The following is a 14,667-nucleotide window of genomic DNA, read 5'->3' on the forward strand; positions in this document are numbered from 1 at the left end:
CAATTTGTCCCACACTCCCACTCCTCAGGCTGCTAGATGCTGGAAATCCTGTAGAGGCCAGTCACTTTTTCCCTGTCGAAGGAAAGGCATTCCTTCTGTTACTCAACGGTGACCCTTGTGGCCAAGCGGGGAACAGCACTGATAAGGTGGGTGGATGGATGGATGGATGGATGGATGGATGGGGGAAATGGAAAGGTAACCCTACGAGAGGAGCTGTGACTCTTCCTGCCTAAGGCGCAGGGAGCCTGGACTGGAGAGAACGTGCTCCTTGTTGTGGTTCCAAAAAGAAAATCACACGCGTTGCCCCCAGTAGCGGGTGCCCATTGCAGCATGCATGGGGGAGGACTGGGGAGATTGCCTACGATAAGCTAACAGGCCACACTTCCATTAGTCAGAGCCTCCAATAGCAAGTGCCACCTCCAGACCATGCCCAAGTCCTTCACAGGTGCGCTGGCAGGAAAAAGGGGAGAAACAGCTCCTTGCACTCTCTCCTCCACGCAGAATGCCCTTCCCAAAAGCCAAGCGTTACCTTCTCATCCTGCCTTGCTACGCAGCTTCAGCTTAACCCAGGCCGTCTTTCGATCAGAAATCCATCAAAACATTTAGCAAACATTTGTTGAATAAAAAGTCAAAGTAGTTTTATTTTTTATATAGAGTCTTAGGTATAAGAATAAAACTAATGAAGGAGAATGATGCGTACCGGCTTCATTATAAGCACCATCTAAAAGCACTGTTGCAAACTGGTAATAATATGCTTTACATTTGACATTTTATTTCCCTCACAGCAGTATGAAGGGACTTGGAATAAAAAAGGATGCATAATCAGGAAAGAAATACTAAAAACTGAATTAGCCTAAAGTTACAAAACTCTAAAGGCCTTTTCAACATTTATGATATGAGGGTTTTAAAATCTAGCTATTCAGGTGGATTGTTCTGTTGTGGAATATTGTCCACAATGTTTCTGTTCTTCTTCCTATTCAAAGTGCAGAAAAAGGTTTAGTGCGATCAAGAAAAGGTGCCAGATACTTTATTATTGTCTACCGTTGCTTGCTTTTTCTACTATTTGTTTAACAAAGAGAGACCTTAAATTTTCTTAATTAAAACATAGATCTTTGTATTTACAGGCAGTATCTACATTTGATTTCTGAGTGAACCTTATTGTGTGTATGTAATTAAATACTATACATTGTGGCCTGATTGGTTCTCACTTACTCCTGATTTACACCCGTGTATTTCCATAGTCAGTGAAGTTGCACCTGTGCGTAAGAGCAGAATCAGGCACTCTATTTCTCTAAGGTACTTACACATACCTATAGAGAGAGAGCTGCAGGGGGGAAAGCAAAACAAACTCAGTGTTTTGGGCGGGGGTTGTTGAGGGGTTTTTGGAAGGGGGGGTGGGGAATGGGGAAGGATGGTTGTATTTTTGTAAAATGAAAGGGCAAGTAGTTCTGACACGCATGCAGTAATGTCGGTTGCCTCGGAATTAGAGCGGGATGTATCACTGGTTAGAAGAGTTCCATTTAATCTTCTTGGCGCTTAGGAATATTGCTTCCTATTTCCCGTATGAGGTAGTAGAGAAACCATTTGGCTGTCAGTAGGGGCAATGATTTCTGGTCTTCACTAGCAAAAATAATATATCTGTAGGATACGACCGCATAGCACTGAAGGTTTTTTTAGACTGGGGACATCAAAGACTTTTTATAACAGTGCAGCTTGAATATAAAGTACAATGAAAGCCAATGCAGTGCGGTACAGCCTGTGTGATTTGTAATGTACACTGCAGCATAAGCCCAGAGAATTAGACCCCTTCCAAGATACGATTTATTACTGGTCAAGCACTACCTGTGATCTTGGCATGTTACAGAACACAGCATCCAGCATGCTCCTACCCCACAGAGCTTGCATTCGCAGTGATGCATTGTTTGAGTTTGGGGAACACAGGTGCTAAAAATCAGTGAGCATTTTGGGAATGCAGGATAGGGTCCTTGAGATCTCCTCCTTTATATGTAATGGGCCTGGCCCTCACACACACACACACAACACTACAGAGACAGGACGGCAAGGCACAGGTGATTGATGTGTAATGCACATGACATTTTAAGAAGCTGAAGAAGATCAACAGTTTACTTTGTATTGCCATTTGTCTCCCATTTAAGCCTGTATTTTTCATACCTGCACAAAACTCACACTCTGTCTTAGAGCAGCTTAACCCCCAGACTGGTTTCTAGCAGCTCTGGGCCGCAGTGTCGCAGCTACAGGGGTTGCATGGAGATGATCAGATCTGGATAGGCACTTCCTCCGAAATCAAGGCTTTCTGATCTAGGCTTTGGGTCCAGAGGTGAGATACAGTGTTGAGATCCAGATCGGCTTTGGCCACGTTCAGATCTGTGGTCTCAGTTTTCTACTCAATCTCAAATCAATTACCGCACGTAGTGAAATCCCTGCAGGTGACATGCTGACATTCTCTGACGCTGAAGTGTGGGAGAAAGGTGCTTTCCAGCAGGGAGCATTCCTCACAAGTTGCAAAGCCATGAACACGTCTGCAACTGAGTGTGGGTTTAGGTCGGGCTTCTCCAAGGAGCCTAGGGGAGTTCTCTCGGTCCTTCCTGGGTACTCACTTCTATAGCTCCCATTGCCTAGGGTTACCATATCTAATAAATAAAAAAAGAGGACCCTCCACGGGCCTTGGCCCCGCCCATTTCCCCACCCCAGCCCCACCCCAACTCCGCCCCCCGCCCTAACTCCGCCCCCTCCTCCCTCCCACTCCCAGCCACGCGGAAAGGGCTGCCCAAGCGCTACCGGCTTCACGGTTTGCCGGGCAGCCTCCAGACCCTGCGCCCCCGGCCGGCGCTTCCCCAGCGCAGCTGGAGCCCGGGAGGGGAAGCACCCAGCTGGGGGCGCAGGGTCTGGAGGCTGCCCGGCAAACTGTGAAGCCGGTAGCGCTTGGGCTTCGGGCAACCCCTATGCCTCCGGACTCTGCGCCCCCAGCCGGGCACTTCCCCTCCCGGGCTCCGGCGGCGCAGGGTCCAGAGGTATGGGGGCTGCCCGAAGCCGGTAGCGCTTGGGCAGCCCGGCTCTTAAACAGAGCCGAAGAGTCAGGGGAGGAGCAGAGCCGCCATTTTCCCGGACATGTTCGGCTTTTGGGCAATTCCCCCCGGACGGGGGTTTGAGTGCCAAAAAGCCGGACATGTCCGGGAAAAGGAGGACGTATGGTAACCCTACCATTGCCGTAAGTATGTGCATGCTTCAGAGTCTGTAATCGGTCCCCATTTTACAGCTGCCAAACTGAGGCAAAGGGGAACTGGGAGTGTATCTACATGGTGAGAAGCAGCCTGTGGCAGCAAGGCTCAGAGCCCGGGTTGACACACCTGGTCTCACTGGGCTCTCGCCACAAAGAGCAGGGTAGACGTGCGGCTTGCACTCTGCAGCCGAGCGAGGGGAGCGCGCTTCAGAGCCTGAGCAGCAAGAGGGCGATTTGCAGCAGCACCACACGAGGCTCCGAGAGTGGCCGCCGCTCCCTGGGTCGAGGTGCCCATGTGTCTAGGCTGCGATTAAACACCTGCATCTGGCCCAGCTCTGCTGACTCAGACTCAAAGGGCTAAAAACTGCCCTGTCGATGTTTGTGCTTGGGCAGGAGCCTGGGCTCTGGGACCCTCCCCCTGGAATAGCCTCACGTAAGCCCCTTGTGGGGCGCCAGGTCCAAGCAGGAACATCTACATGGCAATTTTACAGCCCCCCCAGCCAAGCCCCGCCAGCCGCAGGTGGTTAACGGCAGTGTAGCCATACCCTATTATCACTTGAGATTTTCAAAAGGAGCCTGAAGGAGATCTCTGTGAAACTCAAAAGCTTCCACCAACAGAAGTTGGTCCAAGAAAGGATATTACCTCGCCCACATTGTCTCTCTAAATCCTGGGACCAGCATGGCTACAACACCGTGGCAAACAGTATTTTCAGTTAACATTCAAAGAAAACATCTTCAGCTAGTGTCAACCAGTGCAGCTTCAGTGCCGGCAACGGGGCTAGGCTGATGTACAGCAGCTGAGGTGTAGGATCTCAGTTACTGTCCTCTGAATCCCTTCATGCAATGTCATCTGGTTTGCTATAAACTGCAAAGGTGTCATACAAATACAATGAAAAGGATGGACCCTTCCCTGCCTCAGCGCTGAGGAATGAAATGAATAGCTCCTCTCAGGGGTGAAAGTAGAAATAGGGACTTACTAGTACGGGGCTCGGTTGGGGCCGGCCTGCCCTGTACCGGTAAGTGCCCTCCCCCTCTCCTGCCGGGGTAGCAGTGGCAGCCGGAGGCTCCGGCAGCAGTTTAAAGGGCCCAGGGCTTAGCCGCTGCTACCGCCCCGGGCCCTTTAAACTGCTGCCAGAGCCCCCAGCTGCCGCTGCTACCCCAGGGCTCTGGGGGCTATTTAAAGGGCCCAAGGCAGTAGAAGCAGCGGAAGCCCCGGCCCTTTAAATAACCCAGGAGCCCCGCTGCCACTAGCCCAGGGCTCCAGCAGTGGGGCTCTGGTGGCAATTTAAAGGGCCTGGGGCTCCAGCCGCTGCTGGGAACCCCAGACCCTTTAAATTGCTGCCTGGGGAAGCCAGGCCGGCCCAGTACGGTGCACCGGCTCTTGCTGGTACTGGGGCATACTGGCTTACTTTCACCTCTGGCTCCTCTTGTAAAAAGGGGTTGCAGGCTGGTGGTATGTACCGCTGGCAAACCAGAAAGAGAAAAGCAGCACTTAAGGTTCATTTGTGCAAGGAGATTAGCCAAGAGCTGTTTTCTTCCATTTAACAGCTTTACTGTGTGTGCTCACATCTGGGACTGAAATCTAGCTTTAGTCTCCACAGACACGAGGAAACAGTTCTCTTCTTAGCAAAGGAGTATCTAGTCTATGATCCCCAAACCTGCCCCTTGAGAACAGAAGAATGCCCATACTGGGTCAGACCAAAGGTCCATCTAGCCCAGTATCCTGTCATCTGACAGTGGCCAGTGCCAGGTGCCCCAGAGGGAATCAACAGAACAGGGAATCATCAAGTGATCCATCCCCTGTCACCCATTCCCAGCTTCTGGCAAACAGAGGCTAGGGACACCATCCCTGCCCATCCTGGCTAATAGCCATTCATGGACCTGTCCTCCATGAACTTATCTAGTTCTTTTTTGAACCCTGTTATAGTCTTGGCCTTCACAACATCTTCTGGCAAGGAGTTCCACAGGTTGACTGTGCATTCTGTGAAGAAATACTTCCTTTTGTTTGTTTTAAACCTGCTGCCTATTAATTTCATTTGGTGACCCCTAGTTCTTGTGTTATGAGAAGGAATAAATAACACTTCCTTATTTACTTTCTCCACACCAGTCATGATTTTATAGACCTCAATCATATCCCCCTTTAGTCGACTCTTTTCCAAACTGAAAAGTTCCAGACTTATTAATCTCTCCTCATAGGAAGTCGTTCCATAATCCTTATCATTTTTGTTGCCCTTTTCTGAACCTTTTCCAATTCCAATACATCTTTTTTGAGATGGGGCGACCATATCTGCACACAGTATTCAAGATGTGGGTGTACCATGGATTTATATAGAGGCAATATGATATTTTCTATCTTATTATCTATCCCTTTCTTAATGATGCCCAACATTCTGTTCGCTTTTTTGACTGTCGCTGCACATGGAGTGGATGTTTTCAGGGAACTCTCCACAATGACTCCAAGATCTCTTTCTTGAGTGGTAACAACTAATTTAGATCCCATCATTTTATATGTGTAGTTGGGATTACGCTCTCATCCAGCACAATCTACAAACTACTATGTTGATAAACTAGAGATGCTTGTCAAAGATTTTGATGGAACACTTTTTCATCAGAAAATGTTGATCCATCAAAAGTGAAATGTTCCATGGAAATGTGTCAATTTCAACAAAATTTCACTTGAGGGGAAAAAGAAAAGAGAATGGAGCATTCTGATAAGGTTGAAATGAAAGGTTTGATTTTCTGTTTTGAAACAACTTTGCTTCTTTTGTTCTTTATATTATATAATTTTTTTTTTAAATATGAAAGAATGAAATGTTTCAATTTTTATCTAAATTAAACATTTCAATCAACTCAAAACAAACTTTTTTTTTTTTAATTTCACATCCTGGGAAACAGGATTTTTGGTTTTCATTCCATTTCAAAACAGAAGACATTCTGAAATTGCAGAATTTCGTGCAAAATGGAAAATTGGTCTCTGTCCAGCAGTAGCATTACATAGAAGTCCACAGACAATTCAGTCATTTAATCAAAACCAGAAAAATACTGTTGCAGTTATCTAGCCGTACATCAGCCTGTCTAAACACGTTCACTGGAGTTCACAAGTAAGTAGAATTCTATAGCACAATGAATTTCAGAGGATCACTGAAACCAGAAAATCCCATCTCACCTTTGTCTTTTGGAATTTTATTTCCAATCTGTATTCGATTCTCAGGTTACCTACATCTTTCCCCTACTGCCAGCACTTTCCCACAGCTATTCAGTTCAGATGGGTGATTAACAAGCAAGACAGAAAAGGAAGAGATCATCATTATCACAATGTAAGTATTGCCAGGGCTTCAATCGCCTTAACATCTAGAACAACAACAAGGAGTCCGGTGGCACCTTAAAGACGAACAGATTTATTTAGGCATGAGCTTTCGTGGGTAAAAAACCTCATTTCATGCTTTTTTTAACCCACGAAAGCTTATGCCTAAATAAATCTGTTCGTCTTTAAGGTGCCACCAGACTCCTTGTTGTTTTTGTGGATACAGACTAACACGGCTACCCCCTGATACTTAACATCTAGGTGGCATTTCAGAGATTACAGCATTTGTCTGCAGCGGATCAAGCTGATTCAAAAAGTAACTTAACATAATGGCAGCTCTGGCCTTTTCTCATTTGCCCCAAGATGGGCAACCGTGTCTATTTCTCTCTCTCTCTTCCTTCCAAATGCCAAAAAGGTCCTCTCCAGTATCCCTACATACCTGGGGTCCATAGAAACTCATTCAACATCTGGGCCAGTGGGAGAATATTTTCACACGGAAATGCCTATCAAGGGACACATGCTACAATAGCGACAACTGAGAAATGGCTTAGTGCCTGCTCTGCTAAACTGAACACACAGAAAAGGAATATAGTGAATGCTGTTAGAGGAACCATGGGAGGCTGGGAATCCAATCCAGAGAAGCCACGTTTCAATGTCTCATGTGCTTACCGATTATTCTGGAAAAATGCTTAGACTACACATCTGCTTCTCGGTTTTACAGCTCAGAGGACGAGGCTCGACAGGAGGCTGAGTGGAGAGCTTGCCTCGCTGATTTCTGTACCAGTGGTCTGGGGGAAACTCCTCTCTCCTTTGCAGTTTCCGGCTGGAACGCTCTTCCATCCCATATCACATCAGGATTTGTCACTTGTGCTGAACTGAGGATGGTGAGAAACTTCACAATGTTGCATTGCATCCTGATGGCCCCAATCCAAAGTTTTCTTCGTGAAGCCACAGTTGCTGAAAACACACCAACTGGTGTAACAGAGAGCACTAGGCTATTTAGGTTTTTGGTTCTTTTATAGACAAGTCCCATAATCCAAGAACCCTTCCAGAGACTTTTTTTTTTTTTTTTAAATGCAGGCTGATAAGAAATAAAGTGTTTATTTTGGCAAGTTAGCCGTGTGGACTATCACAGCATGCAGGCATGCCTTAGAACACAGAGAAATGACTGAGCAAACCATTGGCATGGCTTGCTTTGTTTTTGCATTTCCCACCCACTCAGACTGCCTGAGAAAGACAGCAATGAAAGGGACATTCTGGCTATTCCATCTCAATCAATAATTGCTACCTTTATGACTTTCAGTCAGGAGAGTCTATCATTCTCCGCTATCCATCACTTAATTAGTTGTCATTAAGCCCTTGCAGACAATGCAAAATTGTGATCACCTAAAACTTTGTGCCTCGATCAGAATGTCCAGCTTAACATTTGGAATGTTCTGTTATAAAGGGGAATTAATACCTTGCAGAAAATGCCCGTTCCTCTGCAGATCAGATCCATTTGGAAGATAAAATACACACACTTCTAAAAGATCTGCCATAGCAGGGAACACCTGTAAAGGAACTAGAGGAAGCGTCATAGAAAAGCCCTACAATGGACTTTTTTTAAGCCAGAGGTTTTGTCGGAAGCTCCCTTGACTTGCATCATTTTTGAGTTTAGTGTCTTGGTTACTATTTGTGAGTATTCCAGCTCCATTAGTATTTAATTATCTTGAATGTAATTGTCAAGTCTGATAATAAATTATAATAGGTTACTATTTATTATGATAGCCCATGTATTCTAGTACGATTTGGTGAGGAGGATATTGATATGGACGGTGATCTTTTACAGGGTATGCATTGGCCTTCTCCAAGGGATTATGGATCTTTTCCCACACCACCCCTCTAGAGGTGTCTGCAGGGCAAGAGTATCTTCCTGTGGCACCCAGTACTAGTCTCCATCAAGGGTTACAGATATATGGCTTTCTTTCACCTAATTCAAAGAGAACATACTATTTAACTGTATGGTTATGGAACTAAGACTATTTGTGTGCTCTGTTGTCATGGAAATTGGAATCCTACTCCGTCACCCCAATGTAACAGCCATGGTGTAACTGGTGGCCCTTTACAATTAAGTTCCCCCATTGTCTACTATGTGAAAAACATTAATTATACTCTATGCTAAAAAAAAAGTGATTACGTTCTCAACAGGGAGCATTATTACCCATACAGCACAGTGTTTGGCAGCTGTAGCATTGCTACATTGGCTTTATTTTTGTAATGTATTTTATACCTTTTCCTGCTAGATTTGAGAGCTGCAACTTGCTTTTCTTGAAGTGTACAAGTGAAAGGATTCTGCAATTATTTTAAATAAAATAAGATCTTTACCTTCATAACAACTTCTTTCAGGGTGAAAGATCCCAGAGCACTTTGCAAGTGTATCTACATACATGCAGCACCACTGTAAACAGAACAGGGAACTAAATGATGACAGAACTATATTGGATTGTCCAGGTGACAAAAGTGCCATTGTCTGTGACATGATCCAAAAAAAGGACATGAAAAAAAAATGCAGAATCTGCCATTAGAGAAGACACATGCTTGGACTGGAGATTCATGGGTTTGTAGATTTTAAGGCAAAAGGGACCATTCTGATCATCTTGCATAGCAGACCAGGTAATTTCACCAGTGATTCCGGCATCTAGCCCAGGGAAGATCCCAAGGAAAATTCTAGTGCATCCAGCAATTTTCTAGCAAAGCTTGGAAAACTGGGGTGCAGGCCAGAGTCTTAAAATGTGCTCTGAGGCATACAGATGGAAAAAACAGGACAGGGAAACAAAAAACAGAACTAGAAACAAAAATAACTTAGAAAAAATTGCTTGTCTTCCTGAGTGGAAATTCCTGGAGACATCTTTTAAAACCTTTGGCAGTTCTTTATCAGTTTCATAGCCTCTGCTGGTTTCTTCTGACTGTTACCGAGTTCCAGTAGTGGGCCACTAGCCCCCAAGAACCAGCCAACAAAAGACCCATTGCTCTATTTCAAAAGCCAGTTGGCCAACTGCTGCCATGTGAAAATTTCCAGCTGGAATTTCCAGTAGGACAACCTTTAGCCAAAGGTTAATAACCAGTTAGAGACCTCAGATAAAGTCTTTGTATACTTGCAAGCCTTACAGCTGTTTGTGTTGAAGAATTGTACAAAGCAACACAGTGTCTCATTCATATGGCTATGCAGGACTGGGGAACATAAGTTATACCTACAACCATGTATTTCATCATCTGCCTCTAGAATTATAAGCACCGGAACATGGATAGGTCTGCTATCTGTTCTGGATTTGAATATAATTCTGACGGGTACCAGATGGTAATGGCAAATAAGTAATACCGCTGGCAACATCAGGATTGTCAGGAGGGAAAGAATTATTTGCAGTTTTCCTGTTCCTGGTAACAGAACACTGAATTCCACATAAAATAGCATTTCATTCAAACAGGCAGATGCTAGCTAACTAGAACGGGCAATAGGATCCCCGGGGATGGACCGATGTAGGCAAGAAACTAACAGCCATGCATTTCTCAAGAGGTCTAAATTAAACAAAAGTGGAACAGGAAAAAAAATAAAAAACCAAAGAATTCCTAACCTCCACAAGCCTGTGGGGCTGGAGGACTCTCTTAATTTGGGGAAACTAAAAAGGCGACTACCGAATTCTGCCCTGAACCATTCCCTGAGCAGCCCACTGCACTGTATGGGCGCCAAGGAAGAGCTCCTCAGAACAGAAAATAGCTGGATGCTTAAAAAACCAAAGGCCCGATCCTGCATCGGGATCTGAAAGCACAGAAACCTGCCTGCGGGTGGAGTCCCATTGACGGGTCCATCCCCATGGGTCCATTTGTAGGGCTGGAGCCTGGCTGGATGCGGTTAAAACACTGCGTGCCGCATCCCTTCACCTATCCCTCTGGTCTGGCAGCTGTCTGCCTAGTCCCCTGCCCCCTCAACCTCCAGCGGACGCTGTGTGAGCAGACTCCTGGCCTGCTCGGAGCCCCAGGGAAGACCTAGGAGAGAGGCACTCACAAGATCGAGATCGTAGCCGTCTGGCTCAGGACCTGCCGCTAAAGCAGCAGCTCACTTGTGGGTGCGTTCCATTTCTTTTCAGCAGTTGTACCGCCCCCTAGCAAACAATTCAGCTGGTCAGTCCTGCCCGCGGAGGCGTCTCCCGGCTAACGTGAAGATGACATTTTAATTAAATGGTTTTGTATTAATTGGCCATTCCTCAGTCCAGGCTTTCCACAAAGTAGAATCGAAGCACAGTTCTGATGCGTCAGCACAGTCAGCACTGCCAGCTCATTTTTACTCATTATCTAAAAAGGTCTATGGCACTCCGTCACGGGGCACTTAACAATAATTATTTAATCTCGTGAATAATCAAACTACAAACCTCAGCAGCCAGAAAGCCACCGTTGCACACAGCGTACACACACACACTCGGGTCTATTGAATAAGAATTCCCTTTGCTATCTGTGGGAGGAACCAAAGTTCCAGCAAGGTTTGTTTTAACACTGTGGATTACTAAGAGGAGTAAATTTAGAAATCCAGTCAAAATATCAAGAGTAGAGCTTTAACTAACCTGTATTCGATATATGAAAGGCCTCCACAAGCGTCATTAAAGTCTAGCATTGTTCCTTTAGGAAAAAAACAGAGAAAATCATGCTGCCATTTCAGCCATGTATATAGTGCAACATTAATGGAAGTGACCAGCCGGTGCTATTGCAGATGGTCTTGCTAGTTCTATTTGTCTGAATGAACAGGAATTAGATCTGAGAGAGGTGCTCATTGTCAGTGGTGATTCTCTTCTTTCTTAGACGCTGGGCATATCACCAGAAACGACTGTTCTGACTAAGTGTCTGAAGAATTATTTCTTAGATGTAAAGCTGTAGCCCACACGTTATATCCAGGAAAATAACACCACAACGGAGAGACAGGTTGGGGTATGTGGGGGTGAGGGGAGTGAGAAGGGTCTGGATTTAACGGAGATGTGTAATTCGTTTGCAAAATGATAAACAGACCAAATGTTCTAGACCTTTATGTCTTGATACAGAGTCCCTATTCCCTGGTAGAGAGGCAGAGAGTTGAGGGCTTTTTTGTTTTCTGTTTTTTTGGTTGAGGCAAAATTCCTTGTTCCAAATCTAAGTCAGACGTACTGCAGCATCAGGGAATATCGATTCCATGAAGCAAGACCACATTCTTCAAATCAATCTTTCATGCAGCTGGTGCCCTTGCTCCAGAAGAGTCTGTCTCCCACAGAGCTGGCTGCAGGCAGCACATCATGACCGGCATGTTCAGGCCCAGCCTTCCCCCAGCTCAGGGCAGAGGGGAAGGCCAGAGTGGCAGATTGTTGTTGTTCTTAAGGCTAGAGCTCCGTCATGTCAGCTCCTCTGGGTGTCTGAGATGGTCACAAAACACCTGCACCCAGAAAGTGAAGACCTCTGACTGCCAGAAGCAGGGAGTGGAGGACAGGGGATGGATCACTCGCTAATAGCGCTGTTCTGGTCATTCCCTGTGAAGCACCTGGCACTGGTCACTGTCGGAAGACAGGACAGTGGGCTAGATGGACCGCTGGTCTGAGTCAGTCTGACTGATCTTATGTAGAAGATACTTCTGCTACCCAGGAGTGCGAAGCCACAAGGCGATATACACCATGGCAGACCAAGGAGGAGGGATAATAACGCAAGTTACTGTTATGGGACAGGTTTCAGAGGGGCAGCCATGTTAGTCTGTATCAGCAAAAAGAACGAGGAGTCCTTGTGGCACCTTAGAGACTAACAAATTTATTTGGGCATAAACTTTCGTGGGCTAAAACCCATAAAACCGATAAAGTGGGTTTCAGCCCACGAAAGCTTATCCCCAAATAAACGTGTTAGTCTCGAAGGTGCCACAAGGACTCCTCGTTCTTTTTGTTATGGGACAGTCGCTCCTCAGCCCCAACAGCTGCAGAGGAGCATCCCTCTGCCCAACTGGATCTCCATGGATGGGGCGGGAATGGAGGCACAGCAACTCCAAGGACAGCAGAACAGACCAGGTAAGGGGATGGCCAGCCATCTTGCAGGATATTGGGAGTCTGGGAGGCTTTGCTAACCACAGTCCCTGCCACCTCACAGAGTAGAGGAAAAGCTGAGCTGTGTCCTGGGACCTCTAGCGACAGAGACATTTTTAGTAAATATATCTAGGAAAAAAACTTGTGCTCATTGTTTTTGGCTCAAAAACGTGTGAAATGGAAATATGGTGACACTCGGCTGCTTTGATTTAGAGCTGTGGAGGGGAATGAACCAGAAACTCAAAGTGAAACTCAGTGGGTGAGAATCCATGATCCCAAGCTCATGAAAAATATTCGCCCAGACCACCGGGATGGTGAAGTGCTGGGCATGACACAGCTCGGCTCTGGTGACAAAGCAGTCTGTCTTAGATTCTGGGCCTCGGAACTCCTTGACCGAAATACAGGCATGAATTTCGGGACGGACTATCTAACGGCTGTATTTGTTAAGTTCCTGCTGGGATGAATACAATGGAAAACAGAACTTTATGAGACCCGTGGAATAGGCATCAATTGTCTAGACTGCAGCAATACAAGCCTGTTCTCTCACAGCATGTGTGTCAATATACCTCCCAGTGCGTACACCAGTGTGACATTTCAACTGTCTAACTGCTGAATCTGTCAGGTTTGGAGAGCTACAATTGTCAGATCCATTCTTATTGAGGGTGGCTTTGTGACAGGCTTTCAGAAACTACAGATTAGCACAAAGCAAACCTTTCCCTTAGTCCTCTCAACTAAAGGGCTTTAAATTGGAACCATTATTAGCTTATTCAGAAATCACTGAATCAGGACCATTCTTAAAATCGGACATGGAACCAAATCTTGTCTCTGTGCAGAAAAACAATCAATCATTTCCTTCCCCTTCCAGCGCTAATGGCTGAGAGTTTGCATCTGTCCTGCCGGTCCCTATCAGGGCTAGGTCGTGGGCAGCCAATGACTCAGTTACCAAGCTGGAGTCTGGATACCAGGGAGTCAGATCAGGCACCAAGTTGCAGACAACAGGCAAATAGAAGAGTCGGGGACAAACCAAGTCAGAAGCCGGAGTCTAGGCTCCAAGGCAAGGTCAGGAGCAGAAGCAAGCCTGCAGTCTGCATTGTTGCTCAGCAGCTAACTAATTAATGCTCACAGCACCAATGTAGGTCTCACCACGTTTTGTCTTTACGGAGGGGGAGCAAATGCGGTGTTCTCACGTCTGTGGTTTCAGCGCAGAAGTCTTCTGCGCTCCCATAGGCAGGTTCCGTTTTGTCACACAATGGGCCGGATCCTGCACTCTTTGCGCAGGCAGAGCTCTGACTTAAAAGACGACATTGTTTTGAAACAAAGTCAGAAGCATTAATGGCTTACAACTGCTAGTCACAAAATAGGCCAGTGTTCTCAGGTCAGTTGATATTATGAGAAACTACCTCATTTAAATTTGTGCAGAAAATACGTAAGGAACTAATTTATCCTAACCATCCCTTCTCCACAGACGGTTCAAAGTGACATCTACATGTCTGAACCTGCGGCAGTATCTGCGAAACCTCAGGGAGGCACGCTCACTTCTCAGCCAGCCTCTGGTAATGGGTCCCTAAACCCACTGACAGGAAGGGGAGCTGCACCCCAGGAGTGGGAGACTCGTTTGGTTCCTCAGGGCAGAGGATACCCCTTCTGTCACACCTCCATGTCTAATCTAACCACATCAGTGAAATGCGCTGAACAGCCCACCAGGCTGTGAGACAGCCTCCCCTGGGAGATGGCAGAGGGGAAAGTATGTGCCGCAGAAGCTGAGCCATCTGTCGCCGAGACCCTGTGCATCCCAGATCAGAGACTCTTCACGGGAGCCTAGAGGGGTTTGGTACAGGACCCGGGGGCTCTGCGACAGACACAGGCTCTGAGCAGAGAGGTGGGAAGCAGCTGGCAACAAGTGCTACTGCACTACTCTGGCTGTGCATCTGCCTTGTACCTGCCGGAAGGCTGACGGGGAACTTTCCATCCCCGGGATTGCCCCCGCTTTCCCCCCATGCAGACCCTTTTTACTCTGGGTTTGCACAAGGAACCGAAATTCCCCCCTTCCTTAGGCCCTC

General features: G+C 46.4%; 1 protein-coding gene across 5 annotated transcripts in view; it reads right to left on the reverse strand.

Annotated features, from left to right (window-relative positions):
* The window catches only part of HTR2C (5-hydroxytryptamine receptor 2C), a 574,451-nt gene that overhangs the window by 280,261 nt on the left and 279,523 nt on the right, over positions 1–14,667 (reverse strand). The gene's annotated exons all lie outside the window — the stretch shown is intronic.

This window comes from Chrysemys picta, chromosome 9, assembly GCF_011386835.1.
Source record: "Chrysemys picta bellii isolate R12L10 chromosome 9, ASM1138683v2, whole genome shotgun sequence".
NCBI lineage: Eukaryota > Metazoa > Chordata > Testudines > Emydidae > Chrysemys > Chrysemys picta.